Below are 15,769 nucleotides of genomic sequence, written 5' to 3'. Positions count from 1 at the left end.
ACTGGTTGCAGGATCCAGGTTTTCTTTGCGCAGAATTCTGATTTATTTGGAGGCTGTCGTGCATGTCTTTTTCAGCTGAAGAGTAGCCTATAAATCCTTAAAATCAAATAAAAAACTACAGTGAGACTATCCAGCCGTCTGCTTAGCCTGATAATTCATGCAGGTTGCAGAATCCATCTTTTCTTTGCATGGAATTTCCGCACACACATACATGCTGCCCTGTCTTTATCCTTGCAACTACAAATGACACCAAATAGCCGCCGTCTAGGTTGCCCTCCATATGTTGCCATAGCTGCCAAGTTTTCCCTTTTCTCACCTATTCATGCCTATTCAGCATAAGGGAATTTCCCTTAAAAAAAAGGGATAACTTGGCAGCTATGTATGTTGCTGGACCACCTCTCATCATCAACCCTGGCTTGTTGGCTGCACTGGCTAAAGCTGGTGGAAGCTGAAGCCTAACAACAGGGCCGTCTTAAGGCCATCCAGCGCCCTGGTGCTATGTCCCTCCAGCGCCCCCCTCCAGAGCCTCTCCAAGGGCCTGGGAGTGCCAAGCGGACCGCGGCAGCAGTGGGAGGCCACCTCCGAGGACTCAGCGCTGCGCCTCCTTCTCGTTTCCCCAGCGCTGGGTTCCGCTCAGTCGAGCTTCGCCACCAGCACGTGCACAGCGCCCAAGCAGCTCTTGCTGGTCCTGACTGAGCGGAACCCAGCGCTGGGGAAACGAGAAGGAGGTGCAGCGCGGAGTCCTCGGAGTAGGAGAGAGACGCGGCGCAGCCTCTCAGCTAGTGGAGCGCAGTCCTGGCCAGATCGCCGGAACCCTGCGCTCACTTGGCGCCCTTCCAGCGCCCGGCCCCGTGGTTCTCTGCGCCACTAGCCTCTATGGCTTGGACGGGCCTGCCTGACAACATCTGGAGTGACCGCAGACTGGGGAAATCCACTGTAATTAGTCATCTGCAAGGCTTCGCCCTGCCCTCATATTGAGGCGTTTAGATGACTTGAACGCGGTAGCATGTGAGGGATGCCGGAGAAAAGGGAAACAGCCAGAGAGGAGCTATTTCTGCTTTCCAAGCCTTGCTTCCGTTCTCAACTAAAAATGCTGCCTCCGCAATAGGCAGCCCACACATTGCTCAGCATCATCTCGGTCCCTCTGCTGAAGGGCCCCGCCCTTGCCTCTTTCCACCTGGCTTGGTGTGGGGCTTGACAGGCTTCACAAGTACTGCAGCTGCTGCTTAGTGCCGAGGACTCCTCTTTTCAATTGTTTTTAATTTTTATCTGTGTTGTTTCAAATGAGACCATCTTGGCTGTGAGCCCTGGAAGACCCGCACCCTGCCTGCCAGATCCTTTCCCATCTGGCCCGGGAGAGTGGAGTGCTGACTGACTCCAGCTACAAAGGCTGAGGCTGTTGAACAGATTCTTGGGCTGGAGTATTGTTTACGGGGGGGTTGAGAGAGCTGTTGTTGTTGATTGATATTATTGTTGTATCTTTAGTTTTAGATCTTACGATTTATATGGAAATTGTTTCCCTTGGGTTGTGTACTTTTTGATGTGCTGTATTTATTGTTTATGACTTCTGTTGTGTTTGTAATTATGTAAATCTTGCCATGTTGTAAGCCGCCTTGAGCATAGTTCCAACTGTGGAGAGGCGGCATACAAATAAAATGTTGATGGTGGTGATGTTTTAGGTTTGCTGCTAGCGCAGTCCACTCTTACCACTAACATTGCAGGGATGAGCATTTGAGGCTAGCAATGCAATCCTAGGCACAGGAAAGGGGGGCCCTTGAGAGATTTATCCCATTCTGAGGTGGGGGGGCATGCCTGAGGTGGATGGGGCCAGAGACAAAAGTGGGCAGAGAAATTAATAACAAGTTTGCTTTTGTGCAGGGTGCAGGTTTCTAAACACACTGCTACCCCCCTCCCTGCTCACTATCCTCCATGCAGGCAAGCAAGAGTCTCCATCGGAGTCCAAGGATGCCTCCCAGGCAGGCGAAGATGCTCAAGGAGGATGTGAATTGCAGCTGGTGAGGGAGGGTGTGGCTTGTAAAAGGGGTGTGGCCCAAGGGCCAGATAAGGACATGCAAGCCTGAAGTTCCCCACCCCTGTGCTCTGCTCCATCAGAAGCGATCCCCATTCAACTCAATGGGACATCTTGCCAGGTAAGTTTATAAAAAGATGCTGTCCTGGATTTGTTGGATGCCGAGGGACAGTGGGAGGAAACAACTGAGGAACACCTCCCCCCCCCAAGGGAAGAAGGCTCAGAGCCCAGGGAGTGGTGGAGGGATGACGATAATTGGTCGCAGGGAGAAGACTGGGAAGAGAGGGTGTCAGAAGCTGAAGAGGTAATAGGGCTTAGTGAACGGGGGGGGGGGGGGGAGTCTGTGGAAGAGAGAAGTCCAGAATCGGAGGCAGAAGCTGAAGCAGGAGGAGGGAGGCCAAGAGGCAGAGATGAATCAGGGTGGTGAAGAAGCATGAGTTTCTACCCCTCCTGCTGCAACATGCTCCCCTCCATATTGGTCTCCCAGGACCTGGAGAGGCATGAATAGGGCAGAGGAGTCATTGGGTGCAGGCAGGCAGCACCCCCGATTCCTTGGGGAAATCCCTGGTGAGGAAGGGGGGGGGTTTCAGTCTCAGCAACTGATTTTCATGGAGGAAGACCACCGCAAATGAGCTGCTCTGCACATTAAACCTGACACTCAGCCAAGTCTGTGGAGGTTGTGTTTGTGCTAATGAAGAGTTAACTCCATCTTTGATCTGCGTGATTACTGACCGAAAGGTTCCTGTGACATTTGCTGTTTGACTGGTGTTCTTGGGCTGGTAGGCTCGCAACATCTGGAGGGGAAAGGGAACATAACTTTCCAACTCTCTGCTCCATAGGAAAGCGTTTTGAGAAAGAGAGAGAGAAATGAGACAAGGAAATCACTCTCACCCCAGCAGCTGCCTTTGCTATGGCAGAAGGACATGTGATCAGGTGCAGAAAATAAAGATATCAGAGGCTGGTGCAGGGGGGGGGCAAGGCCTTGAAGTTGCCCATTTGCAGAGCATGGCAAGTGTACAAAATCACCTGGTTAGCAATGGCAACTAATTCTACTGCTTGCATTCTGCCTCCACTGTCAAATACAGTATGCTTCTGAATGGCCTCTCACTGGAAACCCCAAATGAAAGAGTTGCTTTTGTGCTCAGGTCCTGCTCGCAGGCTTCCCAGAGGCTTCTAGTAGGCTACTGTGAGAATAGGATGCTGGATTTAATGAACCAGCTGCGCTGAAAGCATTTCAATTGCTGCGGGGGCAGTTGGGCAAGTACGATTTTGAATTGTGCTTTCTATTTTTATTCCGGTGGTCTGTGGCGAATTAGCTTCCTGTGCTGTGACTTTTTAACTGCTGCTGGTTTTTAACACTGAAATAGTATTTCGGAAACTCATTGCAGTGTTTTGATATTTTGCATGGTTTAAAATAAAAATAATAATCCTGTAAGCCACCTTGTGAGAGTAATGTGTACTGAAAGATTTGGCAAAGGTGCATTAAATAATTTTTTTAAAAGCACTTGGAATCCTTCCTTTTGACCAGAACCACAGTCAGAAATAGTGTGATATTCTTAAAGACGAAATGGCTTTTTAAAAATAAATAAACTGAACATTCACAGAAGAGTTTACTGCAGGCATGTCCAAAGTCAATTTCGGGGGCCAGATAGATAGATGATAGATAGATAGATAGATAGATAGATAGATAGATAGATAGATAGATAGATAGATACTTTTATTGTCATTGTACATAGTACAACGAAATTGAATGCCATCCCATAAAATCAAAACAAAAACACAATTGCAGCCACACACACACACACATACATAAACACCCATCACAACTCCCTAAGATCATATTATTTAGTTACAGCATTTAAGATGGTTATAGCTCTTGAATAGAAACTGTTTTTTAATCTATTCGTTCTTGATTTAATTGTTCTGTATCTCTTGTGGCAGTTTATTTCCTGGGGTAAAATCCTAAAAAAACCCTCCACAACTTCAATCCTAAAAAAGGTCAGCAACTTTGGTTGGCCCTTTGGTCGGCCCTCATGGCCCTTCACTTCATCAAATCTGGCCCTCTTTGAAAATAGTTTGGACACCACTGGTTTACTGGAAAGTCCTTAAGGGCTCCCAGCTTTTCTTGCATCTTCCTCCCCCTCCACACACCCCACCACTCCTTAGGCTACAACCCATTAGCCAGTTCAGATGGGATGGGGTCAGTCAAGAGATGAGCGCTTCTTCCCTTTACCTCCTAGTACCACATCCCTTCACGTCAGAACCCAGGATAGTTGTACCTGGAGGAGAGGGGGGAATAGTTCTCTTTCTTCCATGGGGCTGGGGCTGCCACTGAGTTAACAACCTCAGCTGCAGCCGCCACTCCTCCCTCTTCCGCCAGTGTGGAATAGTAAAAAGCTGGAAGCTTTGGTTTGTGCAGCAGCCAATGCAGCAGAGGAGAATGTCTCCTGGGGGCCTTGGTCAGCTTCTGGAGAAATGAAAGAGGAGGAAGAGAGAGCCACCTACCCCTCCCTTTTCTCCTTCCTCCACTTTCTCTTTCTCTCATGCTTCGTGTTGCTAGGCACACATGTCTTGCAGAATGGTCATGATCAAAATGGGGACACTTGTATTCTTGCAAATGAAGAAGAGAGGAGTGTGTCTGTCTCTGGGTGCTTCCAGGTCATTCATTCTGATTTGGTTGAGGGGAGGCCAGACTTCATGGCATCAAAGCCACTGTTACCCCCACATTCTCTGGCACATTTCCTTATTGCAAAAAGTCCAAACTTTTGGAGGAGCTGCTTGTTGTGTGAACAAGGCCTCTTGACCAGCTCTAATAGCATGACCTGACCAGCACAGCATTCATCACAATCATTTTGCACAAAGTTCTGGGTGCCACAATAAAAATATTGATAAGTTGGAACATGTGTAGAGAAGGGCAACCAAGATGATCAAGGGTCTGGAAGCCAAGCCTTATGAGGAATGGTTGAGGGAACTGAGTATGCTTAGCCTGGAAAAGAGGAAACTGAGAGGAGATGTGATAGTCATCTTCAAATATCTGAAGGGCTGTCACATGAAAGATGGAGCAAGCTTGTTTTCTCCTGCTCTAGAGGCTAGGACCCAAACCAATGGCTTCAAGTTACAAGAAAAGAGATACCAACTACACACCAGGAAGAGCTTTCTGACCATAAGAACTGTTTGACAGTGGAGGTTTTTAAGCCAGAGGTTGGATAGCCATCTGTCATGGATGCTTTAATTTCCTTCATTGCAGAGTGCTGAATTAGATGACTCTCGGAATCCCTTCTGTGATTCTGTGAAAGTTTGCAGGGTGTGTTAGATGACATCAGTGATTCAGTGTTCTTTCTTGGTTTGTTTGCAGGGATGTTAGAAGATGTTCCATCAAGCAATTGCCATTCCACACTTTCCAGTGCAGTTCTCCATCATTTTTCAGGGATGTGGAGGGACACTGGGATTTCTGGCATAAGAGCACCAAATCAACTTCAGTTGTGCAACCTGAGTTTGCTGATTGAATCCCTCCCAGTCTGGAAGTGGCTGCAGTATTGTTTTGTTTTTCCACATCAAAATCCATTTGTGGTGTCCTTCCCCAGCTTTTTTTTTCTTTTTCATTTTGGCAGCCTGATTTTCAGTTGTGTGTATTTGCTATTGTTAAAGAAGCCTGAGTGACCTTCAGATCACTCAGAGGGCAGAAGGCCCATGTTGGGCATAAGCAGCCAGTGTGGCAGCGGCCAGATGCTGTGGACTTCAGCTCCCATCATCCCTGACCTAGGGAATGGAGAAGGAATTCAGAGAGGTTTGCATTTAAAGGCAAATCTACCCATTTCACACTTTCTGAAGCAATATGTGAACTCTTCGTGGGGATGAAAATGTCCCCGTTTTAATTGCCACCAGAGATTTATCAAGCCGTTTGTGGATTTCCAAATACTGCACAGCGTTTCTCCAAATGTTGCAATGCAGCCCTCCAGCCCAGTGCATATTCTGGGGCAAAGTGTCCATAAAATAGATATATTGGTGAAAGGGACATTAAAAATGCATTATATTGGGGAAAAGCACTTTGCAAAAGTGCATATATCATGCACAGATGTTGTTGTTGTTGTTGTTGTTATTATTTATTTCCATGCAAAAGTGTGCCTATTGGGATAAATTTGCCCTAAAATGCTGGTGGATTTTCATGAGGACTTTTTAAAAAACCACAAACTGATGCGGGAATGTGGAGTGCTGAACTTAAGGCTGGAAAACTGGGAAAGTGAAAGAAACCAAAATCAATTGATTCGCCCATCCCATTGGCCATGCTGGCTGGGAACGATGGGAGCTTTAGCAGACTCTGGCTTGAGGAGTGCAGGGCAAGACTGCCTGGCACTCACATCTCTGTTCTCCCACGGAGTGAAATTGCCCCTGTTGATCCTCTATAACGGCTCTGGGGCAGAGGTGCACTTAGGTAATCTTAGCTCACTTTCAGGTGACCTGCTTGTTGAGCATTCATTCTGATCAGTTTGCACAAACTTCGCAGGGAGGTTAGATGGCTGTTTATTGAGCATTCATTCCATTTTGCTTGCGGGGAGGTTAGACAATGTTGTTTCCAGTGCATTTTCCGTTTCCTTATTGCAAAAAAGTCCCGGGGTGTGTGGGTGTGTGCAAGTAGTTTTTTTTGCACAAAAGCACCAAAACAACTTTAATTGCAGGGCCTGAAATCGTGTGATTGAATCCTGCACAAATTTAGCGACACTCTGGAAAGGCCCTTAGACACTGGTCTTTATAGTCTTGTGGAATGCCCCTGCTTTAAAAGCGGTGGGATTTAATCACATACCAGCAACTAATGGGCATGGCTTATCTTACCTCAAAATGTGGGAAGCAGTGCTTTTTCCTGGTGTCATGCAACAATACACAGGATCCAGAGGCGGAGCTAGCTTCTCTGACACCCAGAGCGGCGCACATGCTGTGCATCTGGGGCAGGGCTAGTCACCTACGGGGTGGGACGAGAGTCCCAGGGGGGCAGCGTGGCGATGCCACCCCCCACTCAGGGATGACTCCAGGGCAGACTGTACCCACCACACCCCCTTCCTCTGCCAGTGACAGTACCACCACTTTTGTGGGGAGAGGAGGTGGAAGGACTCTGACCCCTTCAAAGCATCACATCTCCTTCCCCAAGGCCAGGAAGCATTTGCCTCACTTAGAGGTGCAATGCTCTGACAGGACCCTGGAGCTCTGCTGCCACCTTCTCAAAGCCAGGCAGGGGAGGCCTGTTCACCATAGCTGCCAAGTATCCCGTATCTGCCGGGAAAACCCCTTTTTTCTTACCGTTTCCCGGCGGTCTCCCGTTTGGTGGAAAATCCCGGTATTTTCCCTTTAATTGGCTTCTGCCCAGCGGCCATTTTTCTGGTGCCGCTTTGTCCTTCTATGGGCACCAGAAAATGGCGGCGCCGGCGCCGGAAGTCGCTTCCGCGCATGACCGGAAGTTGCGTGACGCGACTTCCGGCGCCGGCGCCGCCATTTTCTGGTGCCCATAGAAGGGCAAAGCGCCACCGGAAGTTGCGTCACGCAACTTCCGGTCATGCGCGCGCTGCCGATCCCGGATCTTTACGACCCGGACTTGGCAGCTGTGCTGTTCACCTGGGTGGCAGTATCCCACTAGGTGGGTGGGTGGGCAAAGGAGCATCAAGCGGCTAGCCTGACCTCACTGCCCAGCCTTGGCTTCAGGCCACGCCCCTCCTCCACCTGCTTGCTGGCAGCGGCGCTGGGTATAGGGGGCGGAGGGGGCTTCGGCTCCCCCAATATGCCTTGGCAGGGGGCAGCACATCAACACATCACATGACTGCGCTCCCTCCATGTGTGTGTGTGGGGGGGGGGAGTCAGCGCTCTTCTGGCCAGTGAATACCGGCACTTTTTTTTAAACCTAGATGAAAAGCACTGGTGGTAAGCCAGCCCTGCTAAATGGGGCTCTGGGCTTCTGCACTAAAGTCCTGCCTTGATGGCTCCATTTGTTGGTTTCCCAGGGAACGAAGTAGAGGGACAAAAAATAGAATCTCTGGAAGGGAAAGGCCGACTGGAAGGGAAAGGCCGTGACCGGGGTGGGGAGGGGATGATAATGATGTTTAAAAATTTGTGAAAGTAAGAATAATAAAGAGGTTCTTTGGAGGGGGAAAAAAAGATAGGCTGGTCAAAAAAAAAAGGTAATGAGTAGATTTGATTATGAAAAGATTCGGAAATATAAATTTAGTTTGATTAAGAGGATTTAAAAATTGGGATAGCTTTTATAATATAAGGTAATTTTTCTTTTTTTCTGTAGTAATAGAATGGGATTAAGAATACTGCTGAATAAGAATTGAAAATGGAAGTCGGGATAGGGGGGAGGTTTGGGGAGGTCCTTTTTCTTTTTCTTTTTCTTTTATTTTTTATTTTTATTCCTTTTCAGTTTCTAGTTTTCTTTTTTCTTTTTTTTTCTTTTTCTTTTTTAGGGGGATCTTTTCCTTTTTGCCCCCCCCTCCATTTTTTCTTTTGGTTTTCTTTTTTTCTTTTCCTTTCTTTTCTTTTTTCTTCTTTCTCTGTTTGGAAACTGGTTGGACGGATGCCCCCCATTCGTTCCCTCTCTTAGAGCCTCTCGGTGGCAGGGGGGGGGTTCTGGGGAGGGGAGGGAGGGGTGGGAGAGAAATTCAACTACAAAAGGAAACACTGCCGGCTGCCTGCCTTTCGGGGGTCCCTCTGGTGGGAGGAGAGGGCTCTGGAAGGGTGGGCGGAAACCAGTGGTAAATATGTTATGTAGTAGTTCTTTTGTATGTCTGTCTTTTTTTCTTTTTTCTCTTTTTTTATACTATAAAACCAATAAAATATAATTTTAAAAAAAAATAGAATCTCTTGGACCCGTGGCTAGAAATCATGAGACGAAAGGAAGTGTGGACCAGCCCTAGCTCTGCCTAACAACAGAGCCGGCCCTGCCTGCTTGCGACATATGATAAACAATGACCACATGATAAACAATAAAAATGCAACCACAACAAACCAGCTGTGCTTTAAAAAAAAAGCAGGCCGCATGCCCAGAGGCAGGAGTCCTGGGTCCAAATGCATCTCTTGCCACATTCCCTCTCTCAGAGATCCATCTTCTGCAGCTGCAGTCTTCAACCTTTCCTTATCCAGCCCCGCTTTTAACTTAAACATGCATTTGGGGACCCATCACTTCATCTTTTTACCATATATTTGCATGGTGGGAAGTGTTCCTGTTGAGACCCACCTTGGATCAGGCTGTGATCCACTAGTCTACTGTTTCCCAAACTTGGGTCTCCAGCTTGGTCTTGGACTGCAGCTCCCATCATCCCTAGTTAGCAGGTCGGGGATGATGAAAATTCTAGTCCAAAAACAGCTGGAAACCCAAGTTTGGGGAACAGTGGACTAGTGGGCCCCAACTCACCAATGGAAGACCAGTGAGCTAGAGTTTCCAGGGTGTGTGTGTTTGTTTGCCTTTGCCTGATTCTAGTGCAGACATAGGCATAGTATGTTATTCCCCCAAAGGCATCTCTACCCTCAACCCCAAAAGCAGCAGTGAGAGGATGGTTTTTTTTTCCAGATCAGGAAACGGGGACTTGCCCTAGAAAATAGTGACATTGGGAAGTTTCGGTATGGAGAAGCAAGAGTGAGAGAGAGACCGAGACCAAGAGAGAGAGATCAATGCCCACAAAGTGTTTTTGTTTCGTTCAAAAAAACAAAAAAACCACTAGAGGGAGTCTCACATGACTCTGATTCTGTAAACAAGTGTATAGGGATTTCCACTGTATTTCACAAATCACTTGCATTTCTCTTGCACCTGTGTGCAGCGGGAACAAGCCAGCCAAAGGGAAGCACACTAAAATGCCATGGGCATTGAAAGGCTGCCATCCCAGACTCTTCGGGTGTCCCTATTTTCCAGGGACAGTCCTGGATTTACAGAAGCCATCCCAGATTCTGATTTGATTTTCCTTAGGACGTCCCTATTTTCATCAGAGAAATGTTGGCGGGTATGGAGGTATACGACCCTCCAAGCAAACTAGATAAGTAACTTGACAACCTTTAGAAGACATCTGAAGGCTGCCCTGTGTGGAGAAGTTTTTAAATGTTTTATTATGCTTTTATATACGTTGGAAGTCGTCCAGAGTGGCTGGGGAAACCCAGTCAGATGAGCGGGGTATTGTTATTACTATTTATTGTTGAATAGGACGTCCCTATTTCCATTGGAGAAATGTTGGAGAGTATGCCATCCTAGGCACACTTACTAGGGTCTGTGGAGTAAATCGCACTGTATATACAGGAGGGTTGCTTCCACATAAACATGGCATTGGAATTCCCTGTTGAATTCCTGGCTCTTGGCTCGGCTTTGCACATTGAGTCAAATCTTAGACCTAGTGGACCTGCAGCCAACCAGAACCCACATTTGCCAGCAACACCATCCTGCACCGGTCCTTAACTTGTTGCCAGGGGCTGGTTCCTGCATCAGCCTTCAATGCCAGGGGTCAGGCTAGCAACTCGGAGAGTAAGAATACACAACAGCAACTCTGCACAGGTGCAGAGCGCGTCTCCCTTACCGTGGGAATAATTATGGATAATTTTCACATCGTGGATTAGGGAGAAAAGTATCCAGATCAGACACCACGCTCTTGAGCACTGTCACCTCTTTTCCTAGATGTGAAGCATATGCTCTCTCTCCCCCACCCAACCCCAGGCATAGCTGGCTTTGCCTAGCCATGCCACAGGATGCTCGAGAACAGATGGGTGTTGACCACTTGATGATTTGTCTCTGAGGTCTGGTCTCAGGAGGAAATGTGGGGAGGGTGAAATGGACTGTACCACTTCAGGCTGCAGGTGGGGGGAAAACAAGTTTGGATGCTCCCCTGCCTTTAAAAACAAACCCACTCCCTGCAAGGAGAAAACTAGCATAGCCCTTTGCCAGATCTAGCTAGTTTTCTATCTGGAGGGAGGTTAGCTTTTTGTTTTATGTTTTTAAATGTAAACGAACATTTTTTAAAAAATGTGCTCAACTCTGACTTGAAGTGGCACAGTCCATTTTTAAGCACTTCTGCAGATGCTTGCCTTCCTAAGGCCGTGAATGAAATGATGAAATGATGTATCCTAGCTGTTACACTGTGGGTATGAGCGGCACCAAAATGTTGTTCCACAGGAAGTAGCAGCTGTGGTGGGTAAGAACTCAGTCATACGGGCAGAGCTGGCACTGCTTATGGGCGCCACGTGATCCTTGTTCTGCATTTGGGAGAAACTGATGTGACAGCACTTACACTTTGGAACTCGCTGCCTATTGACGGCAGGCAAGCGCCTACACTGGGAGTTGCAGTCCAGCGGCATTCGGAGGAGCCACAGATTCCCCCAAATGAGTGGGTTGGGCCTATGGCTGAGTTGCAGCCTGACCTGAGGTGGGCTGCAATAGCATCGCTACTACCATAAGGAGGGATAAGAGACATTTAATATAAACACAGTTTTTACAAAATAAACAGGTGGGGTTCTGGCCAACTCAAATCCTGCTCAGAGTAGGCCCATTGAAACTAACTTTAGCTGCACCCATCGATTTCAGCGGGTCTTCTCTGAACAGGACTAACAGTGGATGCCAACCCGGATCAAAAAAATCCATGTTTTGAACTCCAGGCTGATCCCCGTTCTATTGGCTTTGGCCTTCAACAGAGGGTCCCTGATGCGCTGAAACGGCATCAGAAAATGAGAATGGAGTGAAAGGGAAAGGAAGGAGAGAGGAGAGGAGAAACAGAATGGAAATAAATAGCATTTCAGAGCTGGGAGGGGTCCCAGAAGGCCATGTAGGCTGACTCCTGGCTCAGTGCAGGGATCTTGCACCTACAGCATCGCTGACAGGTGGCCACACAGCCTCTGCTTAAACACTACCAGTAAAGGAGAGAGAGACCACCATCTCCCCAGGCAGGGTCTTATGCTTTAGACTCATGTTGGATGCCAGATTCATAAAGGCTGGAAGCCACTGCCCCCAATCACATTTCAGAAATGGTGAGTGGATATTATTTGTTTGTTTACATTTATATCCCACTTGTCCTTTAAGGAGCTCAAAGTGGCATACAAAGTTCTCCCTCTCCCTCTTTTAGCCCCACAACAACAACCCTACCAGATAGATTAAGCCAAGAGTGAGTGACTGGCCTCCAAGAATAGGCATCTGCGAATGTGTCAATTTCAGTTTCTCTCTGTTTTTAATTTCCCCAATCCTAAATTTAGATCTCTCTCTTTCTTTCTCTTTCTCTTCCTCATGAAACTTCATCAGTGTTTTAGCCCAAATCTCTCCTGATAAACACATGTTTCTATGTCATTTCTGCCTCATATCTGGTTGCAAGAAATTTACCCTCGTATAATGCACCATTGCACGCCATTGTCACAACCTTGCGTGCATTTTTACGCACGCTTTCACCCTAGAGCGTGCCTTTTTGTACACATTCCTTGACCAGGAAAGTGCAAGGTTCGGGGACGTGCGCGTTCAAAAGGACAGCGACTCTGGGAGCACATAGCCAAACATTCCTCTTTGCCGGTAAAACCAGCAGGTAGTGAGGCAGGTTGGCGAGTGAGGCCAATTGGTGCTGAAGGCTGGAAGCAGCGGAGCGCAGAAACTTTGCAGCGCCCTGGGCTAGAGAGAGAGAGAGAGAGAGAGAGAGAATGAGAGAGAGAGGGAGGGAGAGAGAGAGAAGTGATTATTTATAGTTGGCAGGAGCGGGGAGAGGACACGAGAGGGAGGGAGGGAGGGATGAAATGATAAAGAGAATGACACACAGAGAGGAAGAAATAGAGCGTGAGGAGGAAGCTGCCCCGCTTGCAGGTGCTGGGGGGCAGCAGCTGGAGACCCCCTGGTCTGTGATAGGTGAGTCCCTTGGAGAGATGTTTGTTGGGGTGGGTGGGGAAGGGGCATTCTTTTCTCGGTTGGGGGTCGCTTGGGAGCAAAGCTTGTGAGAGGGAGAAGTGTTTACTAGTTGTTTACACAACCAGTCAGAGGAAAGAACCCAGGAGTCCAGGGGACCATGCCAGGCTATCCCTTCCTCCTCCTCCTCCTCCTCCTCCTCCTCCTCCTCCTCCTCCTCCTCCTCCTCCTCTTCCTCTTCCTCTTCTTCTCTTACCCCCTAACCACACTGCTGCTCCCCTCCTGTAGTTGAAGGCAGAACCCAAGAGGCTTCCCCTCGCCTGCAAATCTGCGGAGATTTTGACAGCTAGGGAAAGCAGATTCTCTCAACCTCCTGGCTCAAGCCTGCAAAGAATCCTCTTCTGCCCCGAGAAGAGAAGGGAGACTCTAACCCCGTTTCGAGAATCCTGGGCTGGATTACCTCCCCCACCGCCTTCAAAGAAAAACCAGCATAGACCCCCAGATCCCTCCCACAGATAAGGACAACAACTCGAGAGAAGCTGCTAAGACTCTGCTGCCTTCTCAGGCGGAGGGATAAAAGGCCCCAGAAGAACTCTGCCCTTTGCTCTAAGCCTCTGTCCACTAGCCACTACTTCCCTCTGATGCCCACGACATTTGGAGAAAGTCATGCTTAAAACGAAAACGGAGTTTTCCAGGGCTGCACTACTGTGAGCTGGTCAACCGGTTGGATGGATCGATGAGAAATGTTGTGGGTGACTGAAAATATTTTAAAATGAAATTGTGATTTCAGGCAGCAAGTGGCATTTTTCAACAGGCATCCCTTCCTCCTGTGTAAGAGAATTAAAGTGGGGTCTTTGCCTCTTATTAAGAAGGTGCCTGCTGTATTTGACCCATGAACAAGAAAGTAGGGGGTGTGGGCCGTTGTTACTGTTTGTTTTATTTATATCCCATCCTTTTCTCCAAGGAGCTGAGGTAGGCAGGGCTGACAGGTAGTGACTAGCCCACGGTCTCCCAGATAGGTTCACAGCTAAGTGGGGATTTGAACCCTGGTCTCGCACTATACTCCATTTCTTTAGAATGATTCCCCTCCCCTCAAGTATGTAAAGGTATGCAGATTTCATTGATTAATTCAAGGATGGGGAGCCACAGACCTAAGGAGAGCAGATGTGGCCCTCAAGGTCTCTATATGGCCCTTGGAGTTATTCCTAGGCCGCACCCTTTTTCTGGCCCCGTTCTGCACCCGTTTTGAGTGCTTTTGGCTGACTAGCATGTGGTCTTGGACTGTGACAATGCCATACCTTCCAAGATATGGAAAGTACCGGGGGGGGGATTGTGAGTGTCTGGGCCCCTGGGCCCCATAGTCAGGTTTCCTTGCCCCAAAACTGGAAGTTTACTTTTGCCGGGGAAGCTGCTTTGGAAAAATGTGTTATGATAGGCAAAAAATGCGTATGTGCATGTGTACGTTAGGAGCAACTAAAATGCTTAGCAACTTCCATGAGGAGTTCTTTACCAATAAAATAAATAAATAAATAAAATAAATACATTGCAAACTGATGTGGGAATGTGGATGTTTGGAAAAATGAGAAACTGAAGTGGACCTGTTGGCCCAATCCTAGTCAGGTTGTGTTATGTATTTATTGTGTTCACATCCCATATTTTTTTCTTTAAGGAGATCAAGGTGGCAAAACGTTGTTCTCCCCCTCATCTAATCCCCACAACAACCCTGTGAGGAAGGTTAGGCTGAGAGGCTGTGAATGGCCCAAGGCAGGCTTCCTCAACCTCGGCCCTCCAGATGTTTTGAGACTACAATTCCCATCATACCTGACCACTGGTCCTGCTAGCTAGGGATCATGGGAGTTGTAGGCCAAAAACATCTGGAGGGCTGAGGTTGAGGAAGCCTGGCCCAAGATCACCCAGTGGGATTCCTGGCTGAGTGGGGATTCGAACCTTGGTCTCCCAGGTCCTAGTCCTGACACTCCTACCACTATGCCACATTGGCCCTTGGACTGTTATCCTCTTGGCCAGGGGTCAGCAAACCTTTTCAGCAGGGGGCCAGTCCACTGTCCCTCAGACCTTGTGGGGGGGGCGGACTATATTTGGGGGGGGGGGATGAACGAATTCCTATGCCCCACAAATAACCCAGAGATGCATTTAAAATAAAAGGACACATTCTACTCATGTAAAAACACACTGATTCCCGGACTGTCCGTGGACTGGATTTAGAAGGCAATTGGGCCGGATTCCAGCCCCTGGCCTTAGTTTGTCTACCCATGTTCTTGGCCCAGCCTCTTTCCTGAGGTTGGAAGATGCTAGGGAGAAAAAAAATAAGCAGGGAGGTGGGGATTCGATGCCAGTGTGTATGAATGTCCACAGGGAGACAGATTTTTTTAATGTCCAGGGAGCAATGTATGCCAGGAGCAGAGATGAACAGATAAGGTCAGGGTGGGTGGAGATAGGAATGGTTTGGGAGAGGGAGCCCATAGGGACAGAGAGAGGGAGTTTTGCAGAGAAAGAGAGAGGGGTGTGTCAGAACAGATCGAAGGGCTTGTAATTACAGCTGCACAGATAACTTTTGTTGTTTTTTGGAAAGTGTGCCTGTGTGTGGCCTTTTGCCTTTCAATCGTTTGTTGTTTTTTTCAGTGCTAGTCTGTGAGCAATTTATATGGGTGACCATTAGTAGGTTTGTCAGCAATGGGATACCGAACCAAAAATTTCATGTGCATTTGAAAATGTCCAGGCAGATTTCCAAATCCATGTTCAACGTTAGCAGAAATCCAGCTGCCCCAACCTACCCTCGACTTCTTCATCCAGAAAAGCCAGAAAAATAATTGTAACATTAATCAGAATACTAGGCAGGGCCTGTTCCAGGGTGTGGGGTTTTTTTGGGGGGGGGGAGGACTTGA

General features: G+C 48.0%; 1 protein-coding gene across 2 annotated transcripts in view; it reads left to right on the top strand.

Moving 5' to 3' along the window:
• The first annotated feature begins 989 nt into the window (after positions 1 to 989).
• The window catches only part of LOC118087695 (B-cell receptor CD22), a 32,144-nt gene continuing 17,364 nt past the window's right edge, over positions 990 to 15,769 (top strand). The window contains exon 1 of one of the 2 annotated variants that reach the window (XM_035120615.3): positions 990 to 2,150. The gene's annotated coding sequence lies outside the window, so the exon portion shown is untranslated. Of the gene's footprint in view, positions 2,151 to 12,770; positions 12,870 to 15,769 lie in introns of those variants that run through there. The other variant, XM_035120614.3, reaches the window with a different exon arrangement.

This window comes from Zootoca vivipara, chromosome 6 (assembly GCF_965207765.1).
Source record: "Zootoca vivipara chromosome 6, rZooViv2.hap1.1, whole genome shotgun sequence".
NCBI classification, from domain to species: domain Eukaryota; kingdom Metazoa; phylum Chordata; class Lepidosauria; order Squamata; family Lacertidae; genus Zootoca; species Zootoca vivipara.
This window is presented reverse-complemented; position numbering and strand designations above follow the sequence as displayed.